Here is an 18,028-nt window from a genome sequence, read left to right on the forward strand (position 1 = left end):
CCAACCCAACCACCACTTGCTTAAAACCTAATTCTTTTCTAATCTTTGCCTGTTCTGATGAAAGGTCACTGACCTGAAACGTTAATTCTGCAGCTCTCTCCGCAGATGCTGCCTGACCTGCTGAGTATTTCCATTTCCAGCACTTTGTTTTTATTTTTAAGTAGGGGAAGTGTGAGCAAATTACAATGGCTGTACTTTATCTTTTGTTACTGTGCAAAACTACCAAGCAAGTCTTTTATTGCTGCAATACCTAGAGTGTGATTTATTTTCTATAGTCAACCATTGTCTTACTATGTCCCATCCCCGTATTCCATGTGTAATATTCTAAGAATAATGAAGCCATGAATTGCACAACAGTAAGCCTGAGGGCTTCAAATAATGTCACGTTGTAAAGATTGAGCAGATTACTATACTAGGCCTGGTATTGTGCAACAAGATAGGATTAGTTAATGACCTCATAGTGAAGGCGCCCCATGGTAAGCAGCAATCATAATATGATTGAATTTTACATTCAGTTTGGGGGAGAGAAGAGTGGCTCTAAGACTAGTACTTTAAACTTAAATAAGGGCAATTATGACGGCATGAAAGCAGAACTAGCTGAAGTGAACTGGCAAATTAGGTTACGGGATAGGTCAATACAGATGCAGTGGCAGACATTTAAGGGGATATTTCAGAATACACAGAAAGATACATTCCAACAAGAAAGAAAAATTCCAAGGGGAGGACCCACCATCCGTAGTTAACCAAAAAAGTAAAAGATAGTATCAAACTTAAAGAAAAGGCATATAATTGTTCAAAGATGGGTGGCAGGTCAGAAGATTGGACTGAATATGAAAAACAGCAAAGAATGATTAAAAGGTTAATCCGGAGGGAAAATTATGAGAGAAAGCTAGCTCAAAATCTAAAAATAGGTAGCAAGACTTTCTGTAGATATTTCAAAAAGAAAAGAGTTAACAAAATGAGCATTGGTCCTATAGAAAGTGAGTCTGGGGAATTAGTAATGGAAAGTGAGGAGATGGCAGATGAATTGAACAGGTATTTTGCATCGGTCTTCACTATAGAGGAGGCAAGTAAAATCCCAGAAATAGCTGTAAATCAGGAAATGGAAGGGAGGGAGGAACTCAAGAAAATTACAATCACCAGGGAAGTGGTACTGAACAAATTGTTGGAGCTGCGGGCTGACAAGTCCCGGGTCCTGATGGCCTTCATCCTAGGGTTTTAAAAGAAGTTGCTAGTGAGATTGTTGGTGCATTGGTTTTAATTTCTGAAAATTCCCTAGATTTGGGGAAGGTTCCATTAGATTGGAAAATAGCGAATGTAACTCCTTTATTCAAAAAGGGAGAGAGACAGAAAGCAGGAAACTACAGGCCAGTTAGCTTAACATCTGTCATAGGGAAAATGTTAGAAGCTATTATTAAAGACGTTATAGCAGCGCACTTAGAAAAATTCAAGGTAATCAGGCAGAGTCAACATGGATTTGTGAAAGGGAAATCATGTTAAATCAATTTATTGGAGTTCTTTGAAGAAGTAACATTTGCTGTGGATAAGGAGAACCAGTGGTTGTACTGTACTTGGATTTCCAGAAGGCATTTGATAAGGTGCCACATCAAAGGTTATTGCAGAAAATAAAAGCTCATGTGTAGGGGGTAACATATTGGCATGGATAGAAGATTGGCTAGCTAACAGGAAACAGAGAGTAGGCATAAATGGGTTATTTTCTGGTTGGCAAGATGTAACGAGTGGTGTGCCACAGGGATCAGTGCTGGGGCCTCAACTTTTTACAGTTTATATAAATGACTTGGATGAAGTGAGTGAAGGTATGGTTGCTAAATTTGCTGATGACACAAAGATAGGTAGGAAAGTGAGTTGTGAAGAGGACATAAGGAGGCTACAAAGGGATAAAGATAGGCTAAGTGAGTGGGCAAAGATCTGGCAAATGGAGTATAATTTGGGAAAATGTGAAATTGTCTATTTTGGCAGGAAGAATAACAAAGAAGCGTATTATCTAAATGGTGAGAGATTGCAGAGCTCTGAGATGCAGATGGATCTGGGTGTCCTCGTGCATGAATCACAGAAGGTTAGTATACAGGTACAGCAAGTAATTAGGAAAGCTAATAGGATGTTATCATTTATTGCAAGGAGAATTGAATACAAAAGTAGGGAGGTTATGCTTCAGTTATACACTGGATTGGTGAGACCACATCTGGAGTACTTTGTGCAGTATTGGTCTCCTTATTTAAGGAAGGATGTAAATGCGTTGGAAGCAGTTCAGAGAAGGTTTGCTCGATGAATATCTGGAATGGGGTGTTGTCTTGTGAGGAAAGGTTGGACGGGCTAGGCTTTTATCTGCTGGAGTTTAGAAGAGTAAGAGCCAACTTGATTGAAACATATAAGATGCTGAGGGGTCTTGACAGGGTGGATGTGGAAAGGATGTTTCATCTTGTGGGAGAATTTAGAACTAGGGATCACTGTTTAAAAATAAGGGGTCACCCATATGAGGCCATAAAAAAGCAAACCAAGCATTGGGGTTCATTTCCAGAGGGACTGAATTGAAGAGCAGAGAAGTTATGTTAATTTTTTCTCTGAGGGTCTTGAGTCTTTGGATCGCTCTTTCTCAAAAGATGGTGGAAGCAGAGTCTTTGAATATTTTAGAGGCAGCGGTAGATAGATTCTTGATAAGCAAGGGATGAAGGGTTATCGGGGGTAGGCAGGAATGTGGAGTTGAGGTTACAGGCATATCAGCCATGGTCTTGTTGAATGGCAGAGCAGGCTTGAGGGGCTGAGTGGCCTACTCCTACTCCTAATTCATATGTTTGTATTCGAAATACTCTCAGAATTCAGGTTTCTAAAACTGCTTTGTAATGATTGACCCAGTGATTTAAGAGTTTGGTTGTGAAAGTATTATCAGGTGACAAGATGTAGAATATTATTAACTTTAGTGAAACTAATGCTGTAAAATCCAGTGTAAAATCACTTCCGTACTTCACAGTGAGAATGCTATCCTTTGGTTCACCTATCTTATGCACTTCTATCAGGAGAGAGTTATAGAGATTGGTCGAAGAACAGCTACACCTAAGCAATCTCCCTGCACACAGGTGTAAAAATGAAAACACTCGCTTGACTGCTGACAGTGAGAAACTTCCACAGTCACACACCTTATTGAACTGATCAACATTGGTTGAGTGACATGTCAGTGAATGGAACCAAGAACAGAATGGTGCTCCTGTAAATACAATCCAGCGTTACATGGAGCATGACCAGCTTGGATCAATCACTCAAATAAACGTTTCTATTGTTGAATCTAAAAGCCCTGTTTAGATGTTGGGTTTAATTCTTTTGCTGTGATTAAAGCTGCTGCAGACAGCAGTCGTCATTATTTGCAACATTTCCATTCTGTTTCAGCGACAGTTCAATTCTGTAAAATCTGGCATGTTGGCATGTCGAACAATTTTACCAGGCCAGTTTCAGAAACAGTTTTCCTTGTTTTCCTAAAAGAAAAGCAAAATACTGCAGATGCTGGAAATCTGAAATAAAAACAAAGAAGAAGGGTTCCGAAGAAGGGTCATTGACCCGAAACATTAACTCTGCTTCTCTTTCCACAGATGCTGCCAGACCTGCTGAGTGGTTCCAGCATTTCTTGTTTTTATTCCTTGTTTTCCTGTTGCCTTGAATCCTCAGTTGACACACCCTCATCCTCTGTGGCTCATACTCTGATGTAGCTTCCCAATAGTGAGTGGATAAAAGACTGGGTAAAGGTGTTTCTCCTGAATTCCCTACTGGATTTATTACTGACTACCTTATATTTATGACCCCTAGTTCTGGTCTCCCCCACAAGTGGAAACATCTTCTCTATGTCTACCCTATCAAACCCTTTCATAATCTCAAAGTCCTCTATCAGGTCACCCTCTTGGTCTCTTTTCTAGAGAAAAGAGCCCCAGCCTGTTCAATCTTTCCTGATAGGTATAACCTCTCAGTTCTGGTATTATTTAGTAATCTTTTTTGTGCCTTCTCTGGAGACCAGAAGTGCTCACACTACTCCAAGTGTAGTCCAACCAAGTTTCTGTACAAGTTTAACCTAACTTCTCTGCTTTTCAATTCTGTCCCTCTGGAAATGAACCCAGTGGCTTGGTTTGCATTTTTATGGCCTCATTAACCTGCATCTGTACTTTGTGATTTGTGTTTATGTACTCACAGATCCCTCTGTTCATCTACTCCATTTAGACACTTTTTTTCCCAAGGAGTATGAGGACTCCTTACTCTTCCCACTAAAAATGTAACACCTCACCCTTATCTATATTGAAGTTCATTTGCCCCTACACACCCATTCTGCAAGTTTATTAATGTCTTCCTGTATTTTATCAAGTGCTGCTCTGCATTAGCCCCCACTCACTCCCCCACCCGCCCCCAAATTTGGTGTCATCACATTTTGAAATTTTACTTCCAATTCCCGACTCGTTTATGTAAATGGTGAACAACGGTGGTCCCAGCACCAATCCTTGTGGAACACCACTTCTCACCATTTAACCAATCTCTGTAATTACCTTAAACCACTACTCTGTTTTCTGTTTTGTAGCCAGCATTCTATCCATTCTGCTACTTTGTCCCTTGACTCCACATGCTCTCTCCGTGTCATGAGTTAACTGTTTGGTAACTGATCGAAGGCTTTTTGGAAATCCAAATATATTATCTACTGCATTACCATTATCTACTCTTTCTGTTACTTCAAAGAATTCAATAAGGTTGATCATGCATGACCTCCCCCTTTGGAATCTATGCTGACTACTCTATTTTATTTTCAGTTTCTAGATTTTTAAAAAAAGTCATTCATGGGATGTGGGCATCGCTAGCAAATCCAGCATTTATTGTCCGTCCCTAATTACCCTCGAGAAGGTGGTGGTGATCTACCACTTCCTTAACAACTGAGTGGCTTGCGAGGCCATTTCAGAGGGCAGTTAAGAGTCATCCACATTGCTGTAGGTTTGGAGTCACATGTAGGCCAGACCAGATAAGAACAACAGATCTCCTTCCCTAAAAGGACAATAGTGAATCAGATGGGTTTTTACGACAGTCCGGTAGTTGCAGAGTCACCATTACTGAGACAATTTTTTTCCAGATTTATTTAATTAAGCAAATTTAAATTCCTCAGCTGCCATTATAGGATTTGAACTCATGTCTCTGGAGCAGTAGTCCATGCCTCTGGATTATTAGTCCAGTAACATAACCACTATGCCACCATTCCCTAATTGTGTAAGGATTCCATTATCTGCCCTATCACCAACATTAAGCTAACTGATCTATGCTTCCCTGAATTTAATCTATCTCCTTTTCTATATATGGGAATCAAATAAGCTGCCCACCAGTCTTCTGGCATTAATACATTTTCTAATGAATTTTTATAAACATGTAAAATAGTGCCTTGCTATCACTTCCCTAACTTCCTTGAATATGTTCGGATGCAATCCATCTGGACCAGCGGTTTTATCCTCTCTCAGTTTGATGGTCAGTTATCTCCCCTTTTCTATCCTTGATGTCTTTAGAAGAAAACATCAAAATAGATACAATGTCATGTCCACTGTGTTAGTTTTGCTGGTAAATATCTAGGAAAAGTAATTTTAAAAATATAGTTACTTCTGCAAAGTATTTAATATAAAACTGATGACATTAAAGTGACTTTATCCGTATGTTCAACATTTTTAGTTTTAATATTTGTTAATATAAATATTTGTTTGTTTAAAAAAAAAAGTTTCTGTTTCAAAGTCGTTAGATTGGTGTTGGTGCTGTGAGAGGAAGGAGAGCGAGAGGACCCAGCTCCTCCACACATCATCAGGGAAACGGGTTCCTCTGTGTTAACAAAAAAAAATGTGATTAGCCTGAAGATGGATCTATTTTTGCTGTTGTGTAAATCCAGCCAATCCTGCAGGTTTAAAGCCTGCTATAAAGTACGTATTGAGGATTTGTAAATTAGGAGTTTGAGCAAGATGAGAACTGGCAAATGTTGCTACAAATAAAGGTTACTGTAAAGCTGAACTGTAACTTTGGTATTGACAAGATGCCGACCCAGTAAATGACGACATGCATGCTCTAAATGTGTCCCCAAGCTGCTGTCTCTTCGAAAAGAGAAATTGTTGGAAAGCTGAATCAACAATGTCCAATAGCAAGGTCCAGTTTTTGGCAAATGAACACAGGATTTTTTTCATGCAGAATTACATTACTACCTCACCTTGCTAAATATACACTGAGTTGCAATATTTGCTCAGAGCCCGAGTTGAATAAATGTGGTCCTGCATCTGGTAAAGAAATCCACCAAGAAAAGCAAACAAAAATCATTTGTGAGTCTTCCAATTAAAATTCAGGTGCCCTCCCAAAATATCTCTCTCCATCTTCATAGGAAAGTGCCAAAGCGCACCTGCACCTTCTGTGATCCAAAACTTACAAACTTGTGTGTGTCATGAATGGGTGTGACATACCTGAGGAATAATGATTATCCTCTTACTAATGTTTCTCACTGTAGGATTCCTGTCCTCTCTGATGGTTGGAAATACCATGATGCAGACCATATCTTTCAGACTAAAGCTGGTAATCAGATTTACTTACAAGATATGTGATTACACAGAAGCAAAGGACTACAAATATTTTAAAACATTAATAATTTTGAAACAATGAAGAGTTCGTGTGCTTAAATGTCTTTATTCAATGTATTTCTTAGACAATCAGATACCGTCAGAGGTGGGGGCTGCCCATGTATGTAGGAGAGGGAGAGTGCCTCAAGATGGAGGCGCCTTCTGAAGACTTTTTGAAAAGGTTAGATTAAAACTGGCCACAACTTTCAGACAGGTACTGTGGAGGGGTATCCTCTCCACTGTTTTTTTTAATATTTGTTCAGGGGATGTGGGCATCACTGGCTAAGCCAGCATTTATTGCCTATCCCTAATTGTCCTTGAGAAGGTGATGGTGAGCTGTCTTCTTGAACCGCTGCAGTGCTTGGGGTGTATGAACACCAATAGTGCTGTTGGAAAGGGAGTGCCAGGATTTTGACTCCGTGACAGTGAAGGAAAGTGATATAGTTCCAAGTCAGGATGGTGTGTGACTTGGAGGGGAACTTGCAGGAGGGGGTGTTCCCCTGCATCTGCCGCCCTTGTCTGTCTAGGTGGTAGAGGTCACGGGTTTGGAAGGTGCTGTCGAAGGAGCCTTGGTGAGATGCTGCAGTGCATCTTGTAGATGGTACACACTGCTGCCACTGTGTGTTCGTGGTGAAGGGAGTGAATGTTGAAGGTGGTGGATGGGGCGCCAGTCAAGCGGGCTGCATTGTCCTGGATGGTGTCGAGCCTCTTGAGTGTTGTTGGAGCTGCACCCATCCAACCAAGTGGAGAGTATTCCATCACACTCCTGACTTGTGCCTTGTAGATGGTGGACAGGCACTGAGGAGACGAGAGGTGAGTTACTGACACAGAATTCCCAGTATCTGCCCTGCTGTTGTACTCACAGCATTTATGTAGCTGGTCCAGTTCAGTCTCTGGTCAGTGGTGACCCCCAGGATGTGTTAGTGAGGAATTCAGTGATCGTAATGCCATTGAGCGTCATGGGGAGAAGGTTAGATTCTCTCTTGTTTGAGATGGTCATTGTCTGGCACTTGTGTGGCATGAATGTTACTTGCCACTTATCAGCCCAAGCCTGGATGTTGTCCAGGTCTTGCTGCATCTGGACACGGGCTGCTTCAGTATCTGAGGAGTCGCATATGGTGCTGAACATAGTGCAATCATCAGCGAACACTTCTGACCTTATGTTGCAGGGAAGGTCATTGATAAAGCAGCTGAAGATGGTTAGGCCTAGGACACTACCCTGAGGAACTCCTGCAGTGATGTCCTGGGACAGATGATTGGCCTCCAACAACCACAACCAATGGAGAGTCTTCCCCTGATTCCCATTAACTCCAGTTTTGCTAGGGCTCCTTGATGCCATACTCGGTCAAATGCTGTCTTGATGTCAAGGGCAGTCACTCTCACCTCATCTCTGCAGTTCAGTTCTTTTGTCCACATTTGGATCAAGGCTGTAATGAGATCAGGATCTGAGTGGCCCTGGCAGAACCGAAACTGAATGTCAGTGAGCAGGCTATTGCTGAGCAAGTGCCACTTGATAGCACTGTTAACGACCCCTTCCATCACTTTGCTGATGATTAGGAGTAGACTGATCGGGTAGTAATTGGTCGGGTTGGATTTGTCCTGCCTTTTGTGAACAGGACAGACCTGGGCAATTTTCCACATTGCTGGGTAGGTACCAGTGTTGTAGCTGTACTGGAACAGCTTGGCTAGGGACGCAGCTAGTTCTGGAGCACAAGCCTTCAGTACTATTGCCAGAATGTTGTCAGGGCCCATAGCCTTTGCAGTATCCAGTGCCTTCAGCCATTTTGTGATATCACGTGGCGTGAATCGGATTGGCTGAAGACTGGTATCTGTGATGCTGGGGACCTCATGGGGAGGCCGAGATGGAACATCCACTTGGCACTTCTGGCTGAAGATTGTTGCAAATGCTTCAGCCTTATCTTTTGCACTGATGTGCTGGGCTCCCCCATCATTGAGGATGGGGATATTTGTGGAGCCACCTCCTCTTGTCAGTTTAATTTTCCACCATCATTCATGACTGGATGTGGCAGGATTGCAGAGCTTATATCTGATCCGTTGGTTGTGGGATCGCTCAGCTCTGTTTATTGCATGCTGTTTTCACTGTTTGGCTTGCATGTAGTCCTGTGTTGTAGCTTCAACAGGTTGACACCTAATTTTTAGGTATGCCTGGTGCTGCTCCTGGCATGCCCTCCTGCACTCTTCATTGAACCAGGGTTGGTCTCCCAGCTTGATGGTAATGGTAGAGTGGGGAATATGCCAGACCATGAGATTACAAATTGTGGTTGAATATAATTCAGCTGCTGCTGGTGGCCCATAGCGCCTCATGGATGTCCAGTTTTGAGTTACTAGATCTGTTCGAAAGCTATCCCATTTAGCATGGTGGTAGTGCCACACAACACGATGATGAGTGTCCTCAATATGAAGGCGGGACTTCGTCTCCACAAAGACTTTGCGGTGGTCACTCCTACCAATACTGTCATGGACAGATGCATCTGCAACTGGTAGATTGGTGAGGACGAGGTCAAGTAGGTTTCTCCCTCTTGTTGGTTCCCTCACCACCTGCCCCAGATCCAGTCTAGCAGCTATGTCATTTAGGATAGAGCCAGCTTGGTCAGTAGTGGTGCTACTGAGCCACTCTTGGTGATGGACATTGAAGTCCCCTACCCAGAGTACTATTTATGTCCTTGCTACCCTCAGTGCTTCTTCTAATTGGTGTTCAACATGATTCGTCAGCTGAGGGGTGGTGGTTGGTGGTAATCAGCAGGAGGTTTCCTTGCCCATGTTTGACCTGATGCCATGGGACTTCATGGGTTCCGGAGTCAATGTTGAGGGCCCCCAGGGAAACTCCCTCCTGACTGTGTACCACTGTGCTGCCATCTCTGGTGGATCTGGCCTGCCGTGGGACAGGACATACCCAGGGATGGTGTTGGCGGTGTCTGGGACATTGCATGATTTCATGAGAATGACTATATCAGGCTGTTGTTTGACTGGTCTATGGGACAGCGCTCCCAATTTTGACACAAGCCCCCAGATGTTAGTAAGGAGGACATTACAGGGTTGACGGGGTTGGGTTTGAGTTGTTGTTTCCGGTGCCTAGGTTGATGCTGGTCCGTCCTGTTTCATTCCTCCACTTAGACTTTGTAGCGGTTTGATACAACTGAGTGGCTTGTTAGGCCATTTCAGAGAGCAGTTAAGAATCAACCACATTGCTGTGGGTCTGAAGTCACATGTAGACCAGACCAGGAAAGGACAGCAGATTTCTTTCCTTAAGGACATTAGTGAACTAGCTGGGTTTTTACAACAGTCGACAATGGTTTCATGGTCACCACTAGACTAGCCTTTTTAATTCCAGATTTATTAATACAAATTCCATTATCTGCCATGGTGGGATTCGAACCCATGCCCCCAGAGCATTAACCTGGGACTCTGGGTTACTAATCTAGTGACATTACCACTACGCCACCGCCTTTCCGGTGACCTGTGGCTGCAGCTGTGGCCGTATCATGATCACATGGTGGTGCGGGTGGGCTCAAAAATGTTGGTGTGTTGGCCACCCAGTCTGCCATCGGGAGACTGCCTCCATTCCCTGGGCCATGTTTCAGTCTCAGTGGGGAGCCCGCATGCGGAATGAAAAATTCCGGTTAGCATTGGCAGAGTGGCTTTAATAAGCCCTTAATATTGCCTAATTGGCTACCTGCTGCTTACAAGCAGGTAGCTGCTTCCCTCCCCAAGCTGGCATGTTCCAAAATGGCCTGGAAGCGGGAACATGCCAGCAAATCATCACATCGGCCGGTGGCAGAAAATGGTGGGCCTGTCCACCTCTGGTCCCACCTCCGCGGCTGTTTACAAATTGGGCAACTGGACTCTAACATTACACACTGCAAAAAAAAAACTTCACTAGAAAAACTGGTGTATATATTCCTACAGCAGTAGGCCTTTAGATAACAAAATGGCTGAGATCAGCTAACACAGCAAAGACTTGGGATCAGACCTGGTTCTATATGCTGTCCTTTTAATTCAGATGCAGCGATCCAGCTTTTGGTGTTTATGGTACTAAATTTGAATTGTTTGTCCTGACATAACACACAAAAACTGGGTCTATGACTCTGCTGCCAAGATAGGGAGAGGGGTTCAGGGGTGTGAATGTTGTTGGGCCAGGTCAAAAAAAATGCTTTCACTGAATCAGAATTAAAACAGCTATAGGAGCATGGCGATTGCTGCAGCTTCCAGTGTTTATGGGTGCACCGTCAGTATTGTTAATTCACATCCCTCTCACTGTAAGGCTCAGTAACTCTTCCAGCCGGGAATTTATTAGCCTTGTGAGTATTCTGTTTTATTTGTACTGAGTCAGAGGGAAAAGGTGGAGGAGTGAAGTTTCTGAAAGAGAGGTGGTAAAGTGGAAAGCCTTTGGAAGGGAGGTCTCAAGGGTAGAAGCATGATGACTGAAAGATTGGCCTCCATGGAGCAGCGGCACACAGCTGAGAATTTTCCACCTCGGATTTTCCGAGCGAGGGGAAATACGGAGTTAACCTAGCGCTGCAAGAGAAACTGGAAGTGAGACGTGAAGACAACCAAGTTTGTTTCTATTGACAGTAGTTATCAGTCAATAGTTATATAGTATAAGGGTATGAAAGGGTTAACTTTGAGAGTGTGTAAAGAATGTCTCTTATCATGATGCAAGAGATCACATGTCAGACACTGGAGACAGATGTAGTGTGGCTGTTGAAGGAGTCACACAGGCTAGTGTGGAGTGTATATAGTTGTTATGTCATAAAGATTAATGTTTAACTACTACAGACTAAGAATCTCTCTGGCTAGATTCAATAAGGTGGCAGTGTACCAGAGAACCAGCATATAACATGGTGATCAGTGGTGGTCCGAGATCCTACACCCGGAAGAAAAATTTGAAGCAACGAGGCCTGACCTGGAAAAACTGCAGATCTGGAGAACTGAACCATGGTTGCCGACAAATCAATTCCATTGATCGGGTGAGGTACAGTGACAACAGTCGAGGAATTGCATTAAAAGCCTTTGAAGGGCTTCAGGTAATTTTCTGAAGGCATCAGGCGAGAGAAAAATAAACAGGGAAAAGCCCACTCCTTCACTCGAGCTGAAAGTGAGGGCAAAGATCAGGAAACCCCCGAAAAGCGCAGGAAACCCTCGAACACAGCCTGAAGGTAAACAATTAAACTGCACCTCAAAGAAAGGGGAAAACCCTAGAACAGACTATCAAAACAGCAGGGAACTCTCAAACAGCTGTGTCAACTCCATTAAGGCAAGCTGAATAAACAAACAAAGTGAACTTTCACCCCTCAGTTCACACTAACATGTTCCCCCATACTCACGCCTCAGTTCACATTGACACTATTCCCCCACTCTCACCCCTCAGGCATTAGGGTAAACTGAATAAACAAACAAAGTGAAGTTCTCAAGGAAAGCGGAAGACCCTAAAACAGCCTATTAAAACAGCAGGGGACATTCACGAGCACCTGCAATACTCCATTAAAGCAAGCCAGCCTGAAAAAAAAGAATTCTTAAAGGGTAACACTCTTTTCAAAAAAAAGCTTATAAAATAAAGCAACGTAGATTGGAAATGGGGAATGCCGGAGTGTTTCCAAAGTCAAGAGGGACTGAATCAGATTCAAAACTATGGATTATGGAGAAAAAGGTTTCTCAGATACAGAATTGCATCTAAATTAGACAGCCTGTCTGAAGCAGAGCAAGTGAATACATTGCTATATTCTATTGGGGCCATAGAAGATGATGTGATTGCCTGACAAGATCTTAATGAGGCATCTGCCAATTTTTTAAAAGCTTGTGATTCTTATTTCAACTTGTGGAGTAATAAGATTTTTGAGCAAGATTCAACAAAAGGATCCAGAAAGCAGGCAAAACAGTCAATACTTTTGTCAATAACCCTTATGGACTAGCTAAAGGATGCAAGTATGGAGACCATAAAGCAGAATTGATGAGAGATCATATTGTTGTGGGTGTTGCTGATGACTCCATATCAGATTTTTTTTACAGTCTAAAGAAGACCTTGCCCTGGATAAAGCTATTCAGCTGGTGAGGCAAGCTGAGGTCCGAAAGAACAACAGAGCAATCCTGCCAGGTGAAGAAAGCCCTTGTTTCAGGGAACCTCCTGCAACTGTTCAGTTCCTTCACCAGAGGGCTGAAAAAGAGGCACCAGGAAAAAAGATACACTGGGGGGGGGTGGGGGTGGCGCTAGTGAAAGACGCCATTAAATCCTGCCAGCAATGTGGCGCCAAAAGTACCAATAGGCGTGAACAATGTCCTGACAATAGAGTAGAATGCTTTTATTGTTGAAAAATAGGACATTTCAGTAAAAGTGCCGAAATAAAATTTCAACTACCTCAAATTCGAAAGAAAAAACATTTAGGAATGGAGCGGTTAATGAAGTTAAACAACCTCCTGCAGCAGAGCAATCAAAATATTTTCTTGGTGAAATCAGTAATCCGAATGGGGCATTTTGGTCTGCAGACATATATGTCAACGGACACAGCACTAATTTCAAACTCAACACTGGAGCAAGTGTAACAGTCTTATCAGGTAAAGAGCTGTGGCTTTCCACACTCTTTCTGAAACCAACAGAAACTCAGTTACATGGCCCGGTAGGGGTTGAACTTGAAGTAAAGGGGAAGTTACAGCTGACACTTCAGTACAAGGGAAAGCAGATATTAGAAACACTGAATGTCCTCAGAAATCAGGAGTTCTCACTCTTTAAGTAGAAGAGTTTGTATTGACCTTCATCTTATAGAGAAAGTAGAAGTTAAACAACAAGAATCCAGGAGTCACTTTCAAGAGGAATTCCCAAAATTGTTCACTGGTCTAGGGAAACTGAGCCGGAACACAGGGAGAGCCCCCAGCCCAGCTTGAGCAATGCAAAGAATCCGGACTCTGCCAGAGAGTCCGCCCAACAGAGAGAGAACCCACACAACACAGCGCAGCCTGCCATGCTGCTCAAAGATTACCACAGTGACGAAGAGAGATGCAGCAAGTTCCTACAGGAGTTCTACATGGACAGAGTCCGGCGCAGAGGTAAGATGAAGGATGCAACTATGTCTGCCAAAATTACAAGCAAGGTTGGCCACAACAGAGTCCCAAGGGTAAGAGGATGAAAATCTTCTTCGAACACAGAAGATACTTTGCCATAGTAGATGATTTAATTGGTATATGATGAAAGACTGGTGATTTCAGAGTCACTCAGAGTAGATACCTTGGAAAAAATACAGCAGGGTCATGTGGGCGTAACTAAATCTAGAGCACGGACTCGGGCATCTGTGTGGTGGCCAAGAATCTCTAAGGATATCTGTTACAACCAAGGTGGGAGGAGTGCACTGTTAATTCAGTGCCACTTCTCCACAGGTCACAATATATCAATAAATTTTCCTACTTACCGAAACAGTCAATTAGATATTCTATTAGTCCCCAGAATAAAACACACCAACCAGGTTTCTTTAATAAGCAACAAAATTATCTGTTTATTATAAACCAGTCTTAACCAATAATGAAGTAAATATATACGTGATTTGAAATATTAAAGCCCCATATTTTTTATATCCTCGCCCTCACGCACATAAATCCAAAAACCAGGAAAAACAGGGATTTTTGTTTACAGCTGTTAAAAAGGAATAAAAAAAAACTTAGACTGCAAAGATCTGGAAGGAAGTCCTTTGTTTTGGTGAGGTGTCCCAAGGGCAAATAGTTGGCTGCCACTAGGAATCTTTCCAGGCAAGGTTGATGAACAGTCAGTTTGGGTAGGCATTCAAAGAAATTCAACTGCAGAGGGCTTCATATAGGTCTTACAGCAGGTGTGCAGCAACAGAGGTTTCAGTATTCACACATTTGAAGCAAAGTTCATTTGAAGATGCAAGGTTTCTGCAAATTCAGGGTTTCTTCAAAAATGCAGGAGGCAACAGTACAACTTCATACATGCTTTTGCTTTTCAAGAGCAAGGATTCTTCAAAGAGAGGTAAGAGTTTTTTTCTGAACTCCCGGCAGGACCATAAACAAATTCCAGTTGCCCCTTTTAGTCCCAAAACCAGCATCTTTTAACAGTTCAAAGTGAAACCAAAACAGTTCCCATTTCCGGTCCCATGACTACCATAAATTCTGTCTTGTCACAACTCAAAATAGCTCTCGAGTCAAACCCCCTGTTATGTTTACTTGAAATCACATGCTTTCCAGCAAAAACCTGTTTACAGTTCACCTTTTGTTGAACTTCCTTTTTTAAAAAAAACACCCAAATGTCAGCCTCTTCAGTTTTATAATATTGATTTCAAGTTTTAACAAAAATATATGGAAACTCTTGTAACATATCAAAGAACTGATTTTGAATTGTGACGTATGTGCAGTTCACAGCCAGGATCAGAGAGAACCTCTAATTTCGACCCAATTCCTAGCTATACCGTGGGAATGGTTGGCAATGGATCTATTCTTCTTTGATGGGAGATCCTACCTAATTATAGTCGAATACTTCTGAAGATGGATCGAGGTTAAATGGATGTACACATCAACAACTGAAGCAGTCATCAGAGTTTTACAAGACGTTTTCACAATAAATGGTATACCTGATCAGATAGTATCTGATAACAGAACACAATTTGCAAGCAATTACTTCATGTGCTTTGCAGAAAAATGTGGATTTGTACATATAACCAGTTCTCCTAGGTATCCACAATCTAATGGAGAAGGAGAGCAAGCAGACAGAACTATTAAAGCAATGTTGAAGGAAAGTCAAGATTTCCAATTAGCACTTCTGACCTACAGAACTACTTCATTATTATGCGGATTAGCACCATCCAAACTCTTAATGGGAAAAAAACTCCGAACACAACTTCCAATTCTACCCAAGAAATTACTTTCAGGGTTACTAATAAAGGATTATCAGCGTACAAGACAAAGAAAAGTCTTACCAAAAGGAAAAAGCCCTAATTATACCGTACCAAAAACCTACCAAAGTTGTCAGAAGGGCAAAAGGTAAGGCCAGGAGACCAAAACAGAGGAGTAATTCTCCAGAAAAAGGAAAATCAACAGCGATCTTATTTACTAGGAACTGTGAACGGCCTTTCCGCCCCACTGCCAATTGAGGCCCTTCAGTGGGCAATCATGCTCAATTAAGGCCCTCACCCCGCTGCTGCCGCCGCAGTTAGCCAAGCGGTGGGTGGACCTGTTGCCACATGGGGGGCAGGACATGTAAAACAGTGCAGGCTGCTTGCCGGCTTCGGGGGGGGGGGGGGGGCGCGTTGTGGTGAGTTGGTGGTTGTTGTCCCTCATCCCTCTTTAAAAGGTACTTCGTGCCTAATTGAGGGACCTGGCATCAGGAAGGTGGGAGGGCTGCTAATTTTTTCAGCCGGCACGGATGCGACTGGCTAAATGGCCTCCTTCTGTGTCGTAATGTTTCTATGGTTCTAAGTTCTCCATCCGGCTAGCCTTTCTGGACATCCCTCTGGAACCAGAGTGCTGCTGATCAACCTTTGTCCATATCGTCCCTGTAGGCAATTGCCAAGAGTTATTGTAAGGCCAGGCTACTCTGTGCAGCATCCCATCACCTCACTAGGAGACACCGCAGCCTCTCCTCAGCACAGGGACTGAGCAGACTGCAGGGATCTGCCCGCTGCCCCACTCTATGGAATGATGTTCATTTGCTGTCCTGGTTGGTGTAACTTGTGTTGCAGTTGCTTGGGACAAATCACTTGAAGAATGAGTTTGTCTCCTCTCAACGGAAAGAGACAGCACTCTGATTTCAACTTCCATGCCTGTAGTTTATCAAGCTAGGTAGTTTGTATCCCTTGCCTGTGTATCTGAATTCGGCAGGTTCCCCTGCAAATGGACCAGGCTGTATTGTACTGTCTGCAAAGGCACTGTAAAAGTTGATCTAATATCCTGTCAAATTAACTGAAAAGGCAATTTGTCATAGTGTGTAATCCAGACTATTCTTCACCCTCTGAACAAGCAGTTCCTCCCGACTAGCTAGTTCTCAGCGTAAAGGATGAGGCGTTAATTAATCACTGGAGCAGACAGGTTGCGATAATGGTGAATATATCAATATTAGAGCTCACTTTGAGGATTCAACTGGAAGCCCTGTGTACATTGGAAAATGATGAAGTATTTTTTTATTTAGTCAGAGCATTCATTTTGAAATTCTGGTAAGAGGATCTGAGAAGCACAAAACAGCAATGGGGCAAATTCTGTTGAATCTGCCATACCAGTAGATGGATAGATAGAACATTAGCAACCCTGAACCACTGACTAATTACTGATTGCTACAAATGATTATGGCAAAAAGGGGAGGCATTTCAATTGACATCATAGAATTTCTTCCCTCTGGGAATGCAAGTGTTGACAAAGTTTCAGAATGGTAATGTTACTGGACTAGTAATCCAGGGGCCTGGACTAATGCTCAGACTTGAGTTCAAATCTTACCACGGCAGCGGGGGGAATTTAAATTGAATTAATAAATCTGGAATAAAGTGCTCATTAATGTTGATGAAACAATTGGATTGTCGTAAAAACCCATCTGGTTCGCTAATGTCCTTCATGGAAGGAAATCTGCCATCCTTACTTGGATCCTTACCTTCATGTGACTCCAGATCCACAGCAATGTGATTGACTCTTAACTCACTTCTGAAAGCACTCAGTTGTATCAATCTGCTACAGAAAGCACTGAGTGCACCTGCACCACATGGAATGCAGTGGTTCACAAAGGCAGCTTACGACCACCTTCTGAAGGGTAATTGGGGATGGGCAATAAATGCTGGCCTTGCCAGCGATGCTCACATCCCAGGAACTAATAAAAAGAGCCACCAGTGATGGAATCAGTGGCGAGGAAGTGGAGTTTGTGGCAGCGCCAAAGGTGATGGTTTTGGTTTTCTCACTGTTGAGCTGGAGGAATTATGACTGATCCTGGTGGCAACCTCAGCATCTTATCTGAACCCGAGCTAAGCTTCCAACTCCATACTCTCTCCATTACAATGACTCTTTGTTTGCTTGCTTCCATCTCTGTAACATCACCCTCCGGCACCCCCCCCCCCCCCCCCACTCCTGGCTGCCTGATCTACTATTGGCTCCCAAACCCGTCAAAATTAAAATTCTCTTTCCCATTGTTACAACCAAGGGGTCTCTTGCAGTCTTCACCTGGTCTCATTGTAACAGGGTTTAATTTTAAACACACTCTGTTTTGAGCTCCCCTTTTAGTGAATCCGTGTTCAGTTTCCAATTATCAGGCAAATAACTGAGCTCAAACAGGCATCCTTTGGTTTAAAGCAGAAAGATGAAATTTATTAAACTTTAAACTTAATTCTAATACGGTTCACACCTACGGTATACGACGTGCACACGCAATATAAACATGCAAGCTAGGGACAGAAAAGAGTAGAAGAGATAAG

The 18,028-nt window shown here is 42.8% G+C and overlaps 1 protein-coding gene across 9 annotated transcripts in view; it reads left to right on the top strand.

Moving 5' to 3' along the window:
• The window catches only part of capn15 (calpain 15), a 289,848-nt gene that overhangs the window by 200,744 nt on the left and 71,076 nt on the right, over window positions 1–18,028 (top strand). The gene's annotated exons all lie outside the window — the stretch shown is intronic.

The sequence above is a fragment of the Heterodontus francisci genome, chromosome 24 (genome assembly GCF_036365525.1).
Source record: "Heterodontus francisci isolate sHetFra1 chromosome 24, sHetFra1.hap1, whole genome shotgun sequence".
Classification (NCBI taxonomy): domain Eukaryota; kingdom Metazoa; phylum Chordata; class Chondrichthyes; order Heterodontiformes; family Heterodontidae; genus Heterodontus; species Heterodontus francisci.